The following is a 13,326-nucleotide window of genomic DNA, read 5'->3' as shown; positions in this document are numbered from 1 at the left end:
ATGAGTAGCAGTGCCAACTATTCTTGCGTTTCGTACTTTCAAATTTTCGATCTTACGTCTGGTCAGCTTCATGGCTTCACCATCATATAGTCATGGAGGAAAAGTGGGAATGTCTTCTGCTCTGAAAAGTGCGCCAAAACTGCAATATAATTTCAGAATCATGACATCATCATCTGATCCATATGCAACGGGCAGGGTGCAGCTAATGGCTAGCCGTCAGCGGTCATGTCATCGGTGGTCAGTGGTCACTCAAAATGTCATGCTAGGTCATGGAAGGTCACCAGCCGTTATTTGATCACACTTTCTAATGGATTTTACTTACCAAGAGCTTCACGGGAAAAACGAGCGCATGCACCGTTGAAAAATATGAGTGAAAGGGTCTCAGGTCCGGCGACCTCTGCAGGTGAAATGCCCAGGGTAGGATTCCGGTCCTTGTTGATTAACTTCGTCAAAAATGGCAGTAGAGCTGTGATGTCGGCACCATTGTGTTCATCATGATCGAGCTGGCACGACCTGCAGTCGTTCTCATATTCACCCTCCAATCGTAACAACTTACAGCAGGGATTGGCAAATGGCGGGGCAACCCTTTGGGAGGTAATGAAGGTATCTGGAAACCTCATCCCTCATCTCTTTAGCATTAGTGGCTCTCCTTATGGAACAGGCTTCCTGACTGGTCTGTTTCACCCCAGAATTCAAAGACTAGTCAAGGTAAAACGGAGCGCACCACAGTGAGCACAATTTGATAAGCTGGTGTATCTCAATTTTCATGTAGAACCTTTCACGTATCACGTACCTAAAACCCTTTCGTGCACCCATGCAAAAGCAACTGCCATGTTTCAACAGCTGGTAATGGCATTTTCACAGCCGCTGACGTAAGAAGGGGAGGGGGGCTCGATTAGACCCCCAGCCGTTCGGCCGCCGATCGAACTTAGTTTTGCAGAAAAAAACGAGTGCTATCGAACCCCTTGACGAGAGGGAGCCGATGCTACCCAATTATAAGGTCTTGGGCTACTGCGTGCTTTTTTGGCCCTGCCTGTGATCTATCCGAACACTTCTCCCCACAAGTGCTGGGGTTAAATGGCATAGATTTCAAATGGTTCCTGTGGTAGAAGTGCCATGCTTGAATTTGACTAATTAGGAATGGAAAATATCCATATAGTAACGGAAATCTATGGAATTTCAGTAAACTTGGTTTTGTCGGCAATGGGGTCTGGCAGTGGGGTGGGGAGGTAATAGCCCTGCCTGGCGCCCCAAAAAGGGGGGGGGCACGATCCCCGAGGCCCTGCCGATCACCTTATAACTACAGGCATCACAGCTCCACACCTTTTGCAGATGGCCATGACCCCCTGCGAGCAGCAATCTTTATTCAGCAATCTTTATTCAGAACCTGCCTTGATTAACCAACGATGCATTGAATGCGACGGATAACTCTACAATGCATTATTATCAACTATTGCACGGGCCTCGCCGATAGGGGGGTACTGTACCCCCCTAACTTTCGATAGCGGGGGACCTGTCCCCCCCGTCCCCCCCGGTGGCGCCGCCCATGCTAGAAAGGATGTTAAAGAGAGATCTACCCTGAATCTAAGCAAATGTCTCGGGAGGGTCGCAAATGCTGAAGTTTAGGAGACATGACCCTGAATCCCCCCCCCCCCACCCCTGCATCCGCTAGAACACCAATCAATGTGCCGTGCAGCTGATTTCAGCTACCATACAAATGTCATTCAGACATCGCGTGCACTTTGTTGCTGCAGTACGGCGTTGTCCTATGTGACTCGGTTTGAGGGGTGCTCATTACCCTGTCCCGGGCTGCTCAGAACAATGACGTTTGTATGTGGGGCTGGGACTGTCTGACGCTCGTGGGATGACGGGACGTTGCATTGCATCTCGATGGGATGGGAAATGTGTCGGTATCATTCAACACGTTAGGCGAAACTTTGCAAATACGGTTACTGCGTCACTTTTGTTGCAATCTTATCGGTAGTGCATAAACATGCCAATATGCATCCATATCTATCTTTGTACTAATTTGATCCTCGTAAGATTATGTGAGGAAGGGTCGTCTCTACGGAACTCAGTGTCGGCTAGCTAGGCATCCAGCGTGTTGGTGCGCCCTTTCACCCAATGACCCCTAAGGATGTCTCACGGCATCTACTTCAGTCAGTTGCGATCCAATCTCGCTGGTACCCGCCTGATTGTCACTCCAGCTCAGTTACCTGACGACCGGATTTCGGTCTGCCCTTGCGGGCGCGGATTTTCGTGGCGTCTCGAATTATGTAGCCGTGGACAATTTGTAACTCGACTCGACGTTGTGTTCAAATTAGGTACTTTACAATCTTTTTGGCTATTATCTTACCTCTTTTTGGTTTCCCTAAGTGATGGGCAAGTTTTTATTCAAATTTATCACAATCATTGTCTTATCTCCCCACGTTTTTTTTTTCTTCAAAAGGTCATGGCTGATTTTAGGTGTCAACGGCATTTTCCAGCTACCATAAACCATAGCGGTCGCATGACGGAGACATTATCGAAAGATTCAGTCAGCTTGTCCGTAAATCCGTCGTCAGACCTGTCGCAAACCCTCACGAGCCGCTGCCGATATCACCAACCCAGCGGTGCGGTAATGACGCCATAAGAATCGTCCATTTTTCCACGCCACTGGTGCTGCTATCGTCTCAGACGCCGGTATCTGTGGGTGTGACGTCAGAGTGTCTGTAGGTGTGACGTCAGAGCTGCCCAAATGGACAACAGCGGTGCGCCGGGCAGTGGTCGGGCCGGTCGGCCGTTCCAGGTAGTGGTACATCCCTCCGTGCGCTGCGTGCGGTCGCCGGCTCGGACGGCAGTGTTCACGGTAGCAGCCTGTCTAGTGACGTCAGTGGGAGGGGAATATTCACCGGTAGATGGTCGGCACGAAAGGCGACGCCGCCGCGCCGAGTCAGGCGGCAGGATGAGGACGACATTCTATAGTCGTCGCAGTCTGCTTAAGGGTACGGGAAGTTGCTTGACTCGCCTGCTTGCTGCGTTTCTGAGTAAGATGAAACTTCTCCTGAGTGGTTTCTCGACCTCAGTAAAGACGTGAGGTAACTGTATAGAGCGGCCCGCTGCTCTTCGTGGAAGGTTTGTGGGTTGTGCCGACATTCCTCTAGGATGAGTGGCTGCGCCGTCACCTGTTCATACCGCGGCGTGACCGGTGCATCCGCGTTCCCCAGGTGCTACCACAGCTGTTTGTCGTCGCTCTGTATGGGTATGGGTGTGAATGTGAGCATATGACTGACTGACTGTCCTCAGGCTGATATGTTCAAGTCTGAGTACATCCGGCTCTTATCAGAGCGTGTGCGTCCGTATCTGTTACTTCCTTCGTCCGTGCTGTATCTGTGTCTGCGTATGCCTATAGTTGTGACTGTCATAAAGCCGCACGCGAAACGACTCGCCACCTGACCTTCATCGCTCAACGCACATGACACATCCCGACCAAATGTGTCGATGCTATTTCCATCACTAAATACCGGCATTCGTGCTGTTTCATTCCCTCTACATTTAAAAACCTTCACGGTCTCACATCGCACCACATACGCAATACGCATATTGCATGCGCCATGCACACACCGCATCTATCTCTCCCAGCCTCGGTCGTCCTCTGGCGCGGTCGCCTGCCTCCCCACGGCTACCGTCACGGTCAGCTGGGCCGCGAGGGGCTCCACAGCCGCCGTCACGGCCGCTATCTGGTGAGGCCGGATCTGCGGTGCGCGCCGCTCGGCAGGACTGCGGTACAGACCGGAGACATCGGCTCATCGCGTCGGAGCTTATCGCGCGCCGCGCGGCTGCTGCCGGGTGGGAGTGGAGGGGAGGAGAGGGGAGGGGAGGGGAGGGGAGGGGAGGGGAGGAGAGGAGAGGAGAGGAGAGGAGAGGAGAGGAGAGGGGAGGGGAGGGGAGGGGAGGAGAGGAGAGGAGAGGAGAGGAGAGCAGAGCAGAGGAGTTTGGAGAGGAGAGGGAGGATAAGGAAAGAGGTTGGTGGATAGATGAAGTAAAGTGAGGAGATATGCAGAGCAGAAAGAAGAAAGGAAATGGGAAGAATGGGAGTGAAGCGGAGATGAGCTAGGACTTGTATCAAATGGTAGCTACGTTAGAAGAGAAAGATGGTTGCTGCCAAACCATATCACTTCATTTGTACCGGATGCGATTTCCACTGTCCTTTTCGGTCCCTGGGAATACCTATCCTGTTTCGTAGCCCAGTGATTCGCTGCCTGCATTACATGATATGGCATCCAGAGTCAATGTGCTGAAAGCCCGATTTGCATGATGCGTCGTTACGTAAGAAAACTGCCCACCGACGTGGTATCATGTGGACGATACCTTATTCGGTACGGCGGTAACTGGTTTCAAATCGTGCTGAAAACCTGCTCAGCACGGAAGCCGTATAACTAGTATTCTTGATTGTCGCTGCATGTCTGTTTTTACGGTGCATCCGACTGCATACTGGCCTCTCGTGCTGTTATATACCCTCTAGGTGGTAGTCATAACGACAGTAACCAGCATCTCGAGGCTAGACGGAAGATGCCTGTGTTCCAACATTTTTAGAGACCTGTCTGACCTCATGATCAGCGGTGCTGAATCACCTCCCATTGGAAGATCAGCGGCGATCTCCGTCCGTTGGGAGATGGGGGCCAGAATGGCCAATAACTCGCCGATTGCGCTGGCCATCAGCACAGCTGGCAACACAAATAGGCCATTTTCATGAGATATGTGCGACATATATGTCAAGGTGGCCAGCACTGCAAGGATGTTGATAATTTCTGCGGCGCGCCGCTGGTTGTATCTCGTGCTGCGGAGCCGTCCCGTGTCGGGGCATCCTGGTGTCAGATCGTATCTCAGTCCCACGTGATAAAGAGCGCCACGCCGCAACGTGAATTGACATAAGCGCTGAGCTGTTGGCTCGCCACGCTGTTAGCAGCTGGTCGGCACTAATTTACGGAACATTTTGCCTGCCTGCACGGGCACTGAACGATCTGCAACTCGTAATTACGGAGAGTGGCGATCGCCGCGATACGGCGGACGGTGAGCGTCCGAGGTGGGAGATGTGCTCACGACCGAGTGTCGGACGCCGCTCACCGGCCGCCGGTGCCGAGATGGTCACGAGCACAGAAACGGCTTCGAGATACCGATCCCAGATACCGAGATAGGATGAAGGCCGATTGTTGTAGCACTTCGGCCGCGGGGGAACCCAGGGCACGTTCGTGATATCCGGCTCAGACTAGTCTTCTGAGAAGCACGGTCTTTCACTTTACGTCGTTTTGCATCTCGGTACTTTATTGTTTTATGCAGTTTTTTGCTTCAGTGGGCTGTCAATAGCGAAAATCGATACTGTCTGACGTGCATCTTAGCTCGTGTCTGCAAAACACGAGAGCTTAAAAGGCTGGCTTTTAGCACAAAGAAAAACTATGGATAATGTCGTTGGCTGCCTTCGTTTTTTATGATTTTCGAAAAGTCTGGAGAGTCTGTACCTCACAACCTCAGGAATCAGTGGCTGGACGGTTTTGTATTTAGCAGCTTGTTAATGAAGTAGTTGTCAAATGTCAATGTTCGGTCTTCTTATCCATCCTAGCAGTACCCTGCTGTCGACCTGGTCGGGCGTTCGCTACGCGTGGCCCGCCGTCGCCACGCTGGGCGCCGCCGAACCCCCGTCAACACGGGCGCGGACAAACGTAAATGTTTAACGCGCCGCTCACGCTGCCAGCCGGGTCTGCTGGGCCTGGGAGCGCCCTCCCGCTGGTTGTGGCCGCGACGGCCTTCCTCCTACCTCCTACATGTTACGGGGCGAGGGGCGTGCCGGTGGCGGCGCACCGCCTGCGGCGTGCTCCGATCGGACGGCTCGAGCTGCTGCCCGTATCAGACGATCAGCTCCAGACGCCGGTGTTTTCCAGAGCTGACTCACCCAACCTGGAAAATTCACAGATCCATGTGTGTTTGGGCATGAGCCAGTTCCGCGTTCCTTCATCGCCTGACGTGAACGGAGACAGACGCGCCCTGAGTGGAGCATGTTACATCAACCCGCAGACGCTCGCATCATTCAGGAATGCGTGTTGTCTCACGCCGTCTGCGCGGTGTACTGGGGACGTGCTCCGGTGCGCTCTGCGTTTACTGACGGTGCTCTGCGCGTTTACTCACGGCGTGCTGGCGCGGCTGTTGAGGTAGCTCGGGGGGCTCGGGGCGGTAGATGGTCGTGCGCTGACGGGTGCAGCTTCAGGGGGCGTCGGGTTCGTCGGCCGTCTCGGCTGACACGACACGGCAAACCACTGTCCGTGGCACGCCAGACCGCTGTCAGCAAACGCCGGTAATGGTCAGGTCAACAAAGGCCAGCCGGTATTTGTGCGCCGCGTGCGCTCGTGCCGCTCCCGTGTTTGAACAGTTGCACGGGTCCCTTCCACCTCTGGCCGTGCGGCTGGCTGCCTTCTCTATCTGGCTTCTGGTTTATCTTCACCAGACAGACAGTAGATGCCTTTTTGTTTGTTTATGACCCTCTGACGCCTTTTGCCACCTCCGTGGGTGTTTTGTTTTTGCGCTAGTTGTAGGTATCTCCCGCGCGTCTTGTCTTCAGCCTCAGCCCTCGCCTTCCGTAGGAGGAGCTGATATGGCGTCTCCTTGTCTGTGATGTGCTCCGTCTCTTCCCGGCAAAATGCAAAGCGTGCCGAATTTTACACTGATTACGACGGAATCCCATTAGGGAGCTACTATCGAAGCGAAAACTCATGTATTTTCATGCAACGATGAACTGCGCTGATTGGCGCCAGCACAATGTTTGTTTGTGTGAGTGATTTAAAGTGCAGACTCGCTCAGCTGTTTGATATGACGTCATCGTCAGAAATCCCCGCGATTCCCGTCTGATCCGGTTTGTGCTCACGTCCGCCATTGGGCTACTGCACGGAACAATGCACGGCTACCGCAACAAAGCAAGGCCCATGCAGCAGCGCGCTGTCAGTCAATGCTGTTCAAAGGCGCAACACATCGAAAACAAACTACATACACCTACTCAAATTATGAATGCATAATGCATCAAGGGCATGGGGTAACATACATACATGCATGATTACTTAAACGCCCGAAGAAATAGTAACCTACGTGTCTTCATGCCACGCATTGTGAGTGATCGCATAGATACAACTGATAATTAGCTTGAGTACCTGTTGTGTGCAGGGTTACACTGCTGTCGGCAGGAGGGGGAGGGAAGGCTATGACGCTTTCTGAGGACCCAATTGTCAAGCGTCGAATTTATTGCTATGTCAGTAACAGGAATAATTAAACATTTGATCATTACCTTTGGAGTTTTCTCTTCAGACCCGGTTGGTCCGGTACTTTCATAACGATTATACTTCCGGTGGCATTTCGATTATACCAGCCGTATCATTTCCTCTGTCTGTTGACGCTGAACCCCCGGTCAATTTTCATTAGAGACTATGTTTATCCCATCACTTAGCCATTAACCGCTTGCAGATGAGATGCTTTTGCAATTTCAGAGGCATCATATGACGGAAGCTGCTCTGAGCTCCACGAACCCAAATGACCCGCCTGTGACCACAAAGCAGACAAGGCAGTCCCGTGACCTTTCCCTCCTTGTCTTTCATTAGCTGCTTCGCCGAGCTGAGCTTTCCTGGTAGTGGCATCAGACGTGCATGTTTTTCTGTAGGCTGGGTTATACAATGTTTCGCTGCACGTGATACGCGATGATGCCAACACGCCAAGGACTCCAAATTAACGGTCACATTTCTGAATTCACGTGTGCTATGGTCGTCGAGATACTGTCTTATCGAGGAGGATGCTGAAGATGATATGATCATCACGGTTTCGGTGAGCCTGTGATGTGGCATTGTTGGCTTGCTTATTGTAGCTGGGAGAGCTGATGAAGTGTTTTGGCCTAATTGAGATTGGCGGCTAAGTTCTCGGTCTGACGTTTCTACTTTCCCAGCTCCTGACAGCAGGTCTTGGAGCTCGTGCTGCTCATCGCCGATTTATGTTCATGTCCAATAGATAATTTATCCACGGTGGCAACTTTTTACTTCGACGTCTATTTTTTATCGTCCTTTTCTCTGTTTCACAGCTCGTTCCACCGCTGTTTTTTTTCGTTCTCGTCTCTCCCCTTTTGTGTCGCCTTTGGCCTTTTGCTCGCGTGGCTCACACTTCTCCCTTGTCTCCCCATCACCACTGTGCCTGGCGTTTCGCCGCGGACCTTTGAAGCTCTCTTGCATCCCACGCACCACACCCCTCCCCTCTGCCCTCCGTCCCACGCGCTATGACTATCGACCGTCTCTCCGTTGTGCGCTCGGCGATCGTCTTTAATTTCCCGTGTCGGCCTATGTAACGAGCCACCGGTGAGTGCTCGTAGGCGACCACTTGCTGCCCATAATGATGGTGCGGGGAGATATTGATCATATATGTCGTCACTGCTACCGCTGATGTTGCCGCTGCTGGTACTGTCCCCCCTTGTCCGTGATATGGGGGCTCTGTGGCTATGGAGAGGGAGGGAGAGACGCCCTGGGACTGTGGGAGACAGCACGGTGGATGGGGCTTGTTGAATTTCTAGTGACGTTGGCTATTTTGTGTGCTGGTTGGAACTGTTAATGACATGGGGTAGGTATATGTTAGAAGTTTCTTCAATGGTCAAGTCTAGTAAAGGCAGTTGATTGATGGCTCGTGGTAACTAGATGTTTACTTAACTTGCATCACTCGGTATACACGTGACTATGTCTCATCGATGTTTCAATCAAACAGGGGCTCTTGAATGAACGGTACTACTCGGAAACCTAAACCAGATTTATACCCTATATGGTTTGCTTTTCACGCCCCTGGGTCGAAAATTTCTGAAAACTCCCGCCGGACTGAGAGGATTTCGTCATTTTCCCGCGGTTGCTCGCTCCTGAGCTGTGGGCTGGCTGTGCTTGTTTCGTCGGTAACGGTCCACGAGTATAATTTGTTTATGTCACCACGGGCAGCGAGTCAGATACGAGCCGCGGCCGCTGTCTGCCAGACGCCATTAATGTTTCGACAGATCGCTAATTCTGCGGGGCTGGAGCTCGTCTGAGGTGTGAGCTGGGCACGGTGTTTGACCGAGTACAGCCCTTCATGGTCCTGTTTCGCGGCACGACGCTACAGCGCGCTACGCGTATCGGTGTATTGGGGTTCAATGGAAACATCAACAAACTCGGACGCTCGCAAGTCGCAACGCGGGAGCGTCCGAGTTTGTTGAGGCGAATCCGTCTCAAACTCCGCACCAATACCATAACGTAGCGTAGCACACTGTAGCGTCGTGCCTTGAAACAGAGGCCATACCGGAGCCGTCTGCGCACGGAGCCGGAGCCGTGCAGCTGCGCTTGTGTTTGTGGGAAGCCGCGGGGAGGCCATCCATTTCGGGGGAAGTGGGTGCCAAGATCGCTGTCCGATGCACTGCCATCACGCGACTCGCGGATGAGATTGTTGCGTGGACGGCCGCCTACTTCCCCGGCGGGCGGCGCATCCCGGAGATGCTTCTGCTCCCCTACCGGCCACTGATACACACCGCTTCTGAGACAACAACGGAGTATTAGCTGAATTAGGGGCGAAGTTTGGCGATTGATGCTGCCTTTTAGCTGATGAAAAAAGAAGTTTGGTAGGCGTACGCAGTAAACAAGAAGTCAGAGTAATCAAATACAGTAAACAAGAAGCCAGAGTAATCAAATACAGTTGCGTGTCCGCCAGTGGCAATAAAAGCTAGAGCTCCTGGCTGGCGTTTGTAATTGTTTTTGCAGCGTCTGTAACTGTACCTGTCTGTCGCTAAGCCGTACCTGATGCTATGCTATTACACATTCGGTGCCAGCTAGGCGCTAGCTTCAATGAAACACTTGACCCGTACTAGCTTAGCATTCATCTACATATCAATACATCTGTCTCGCGCTCTGCGGCTCGGGAATGTCGCGTAAGAAACCTGATATCCACGACCGCGCTAACATGTCTTGTGTGAAGTGTTTTTTCACACGGGTGTCTGAGGACCGTCTACTGTTTGAACTATCGACAGTGCGAACTAGTGTTATCTCTCTAATCGCCGCCTAGAGCCGTCGGGCCGACCGGATTACGCCCAGATCCGCTTTGGCGTGCAGATCTTTATCTCTGCGTGAGTTTGAAGCACACGCAGTCAAACACAGCAACGGACTCGTAAATCAATTTCGTCATAGTTAGACAGTCATCGGCACGAACATTGCACATCGCGATTTATTTGCCTTATATTGCGGGCGAATGGCAAGCAATGTTCACAAGTGTAGGCGTTTCACTATTACCTTCGCTGGTGAAGGCATTTCGCCCTTTTCTAGTAAGCTCGTCCAGTTTCGCTATGTTCTGATACCATCTGTCTAGACGAAAAGGACCCAGGATGTTTAAATCACGGAGTACCGGGACGAGCTGAAATCACATTACATCATGTCTGGCTATCAGTCTAGAATCTGTCATCACCCAGGCATTCGCCGTTTTCAGAAACGTGTCGTGCTAGTTACGTTACATACATTGATATCCAGCATATCTGTCAGTCAACAAACAGATACAACAGTCGGGCACCGTTAGTACCTAGTCCTATCGTTCTGTCGTCTCGTGTTCCTCGGCCCGTGGTCTTAACAGTAAGGACATCGTTGTCGGAACTAAGTTTATAACGATGGCATATGACTGCCTGATCAACTACCTACGTTCTTCGCTTAGCCTCGTCACGGTCATCATAACCACTTGCGCTGATGTGAGAAACAGTTGTATCTGTTTCTACCATCAGCACGAGAAGCGATGATCAAAGATACACATGCTAAGTTATGATCACCTTGCGTTATAAGTTGTGAATGGCACGGATAAGATACATTTTTGAGACTAGCTTGGTATACACTAATGAAATATTCACAGACGGAACATTATCAGTTAAAAACATAGAAGACGGATAAAAAATAATTCGATGACAAACATGAAGCTGATACATATTACTCATATTCCACAACTTCCCCTGCGTTTCCGAAAGTGACGGGCTGTTGCACCAACTAGCTCACCCGCACTTGGCTCGGAGGGTGTTGAAAGGCACGACTTTATGCTCGATGGCGGCCACTGATTGCTGGTGGCAGCTCAATTTCGCCGGCCATCCCGGCCACACGGTCGGCCCATGGCAGCGGGCTCGCGCCACGCCCCTCACCAGCTCAGTCGACCATCGGTACCGGATTTCGCCGGCACATGCGCTAAATGAACGGCCAGATGGAAGCGGCTTGATGGGATCACGGACGGGGCTGCTCCGCACACTACCGAGACTCGGACTGAAATTGAGGAGCCGCGGTCTGCCTTGGATGGGTGTCTGAGGGAGCTGATGGGTTAAGACGATTATCCACGCAGGCTATTTGAATACAATGTGTTCATGATTAGCTGTCATCCTATTAGAAAAAGATACTTGCAGATTACCTGATTATGGGGGAGTTCGGACGAAACTGGACCCGAAAATGAAAAAAATCGTTTTTATTTTTGCCAGCAGGATCGTTTTTTTTATCCATGCTATCCTTTGACCCTCTTCCAGCATATACAGGAAACGATATGCAGTCTCATTCCATTAGCATATACCCCGAATTCAAGTTAAGCAAGATTTATAAAGCTATTTGCTATCGCGTAGGCGTCCGTTGTCGTCGCTGACATCTCTTTTCCATTTGCAGCGTGCGGAGCGTAATGCACAAATACATGGAGAAGATGGGCGAAGTCACTTTCGACAAGATATTCAACCAGCGACTAGGTGAGTACACCATCTGCATCCGGGCCGTTGGGAGGTGTTTCCGGCAATCTAGTCTGTTTTCTGTGCTGGATGATATGAACGATGGGCGTTGTGAGCCTTGGGTGATACGGGCTGTATGCCCCTGGGGCTCGTTTGTCGGTCTGTTAACGTATCCAGGGCAAGTAGATGTTTATGCATCTGTTTATCGTGGCTCGATACGATGGCTCCTGAGAACTGTCTTTTGGTTGCATGCCCACCTGTTTCATGAGTAAGCTATCCCCAAGCGCCCCATCCCATCTACTTACCGTTTAGAATGGCGTTTAAAAGAAGGATATCCTTTAATATGACGAGTCTTACCCGGTTATCTTACCTGGTTGGCCTCCTCAACGCCTTGCATCGTACAAAGGATGGTGGGAATGCCGTAGACTGGCAAAAATACTTTTACAAATACTCCATGTTTTCAGGAAACATGCTGGTTCATCAATAGGTTCATTAAATAGGTTCATCATGTTGCCGGTCCCGTAGCTCAGCGTTGGACTCTGCGTGGTGAGAACTGAGAGCACGCGTTCCCGGTTGTTATAGTCCGGGTTCGAACCGCGACGGGCGCTTGACATTTATGGGCCTCCTGACAGGTATGGTTGTGGTTGGTGGCAGGCAATAGCCAGGTGAAGTCAGTGAGGGGACCGGCCGTGCGCGGCTATGTGCGCACGTTAAACTTTGGAACCGGTATTGCGCGATCGGAGGGTATAGAATGCAGGGTCACCGCAACAAGCTACGCTTAGCGGGGGTTCTGTCCTTGTGAATCATCCCATTCAAAAGGTTCGGACTAAATTCATTTTTTTTTAATGGCGCCAACTGTGATTTCTAGAATTAAGTTTACGAGCCGCTGACGTCTCATGCGTCACTCGCAAATGGGTTACTGCAATAATCGGCTCGGGGCACGTATGAAATGTGACATGTGTGTTTCTTATGGTGACATCCAACCTTCACAGCAGTCATACGCCTGAAATGGAATGCCTTTGTTTGCCTTTCCGAGAAATGCCGAATTGAAATTGGTTTGTCCCAATGATGTCGACTTAATTCCAACAGTAGGTCCCGAATGCAATACCTTGTAAAATCTTTGTTCAAAAGCCTAAAAATTTGATTCGTATTTCGTTCATCGGAGTGTTTGGCCTTCATGTTTTTTATTCAATAGTGCGATGCTGGTTTCTTAAATTTATTTTCAGTAAGAGATGTATGGACTTGGATGAACAAAGGATAGTTGCAACTTGCCGTGGATAATTGTTGTTCAGCTTAGATATATTTGCGAAGAACTGCGATGTAATTTAACCATAGCATTAAACAATGGACACGCCCAAATCATGGCACAAGCATTCGAGGCTGCATCTCCAAAGCTCCAGCCTCTGTCGGCCATGACCGGATTTCCTCCACCGTTTGTAAAATAGCGCCGTGTATGTAACCGTGTATATGTAACGTCGCCGCACGAGTACACAACGAGACCGCTGTGCCAGACTCGCTAACACTGGGTCGATGACGCGTAGCACCCCCCCCCCTCCCACCGAGCGAGGACACGGTGCGGTGAG

The 13,326-nt window shown here is 51.2% G+C and overlaps 1 long non-coding RNA gene across 1 annotated transcript in view; it reads left to right on the top strand.

The window, feature by feature from the left end:
* LOC122374043 overlaps positions 1–11,772 on the top strand; it is a 39,756-nt gene extending 27,984 nt beyond the window's left edge. The window contains exon 3 of the long non-coding RNA XR_006255145.1: positions 11,688–11,772. This is a non-coding gene — a long non-coding RNA (uncharacterized LOC122374043). The remainder of the gene's footprint in view (positions 1–11,687) is intronic.
* Positions 11,773–13,326: the final 1,554 nt, after the last annotated feature.

Source organism: Amphibalanus amphitrite, unplaced genomic scaffold (genome assembly GCF_019059575.1).
Source record: "Amphibalanus amphitrite isolate SeventyFive unplaced genomic scaffold, NRLGWU_Aamphi_draft 001592F_arrow, whole genome shotgun sequence".
Classification (NCBI taxonomy): Eukaryota; Metazoa; Arthropoda; class Thecostraca; order Balanomorpha; family Balanidae; genus Amphibalanus; species Amphibalanus amphitrite.
Note: the sequence above shows the minus strand (reverse complement) of the source record. Positions and strands in the feature narration are given on the sequence as shown.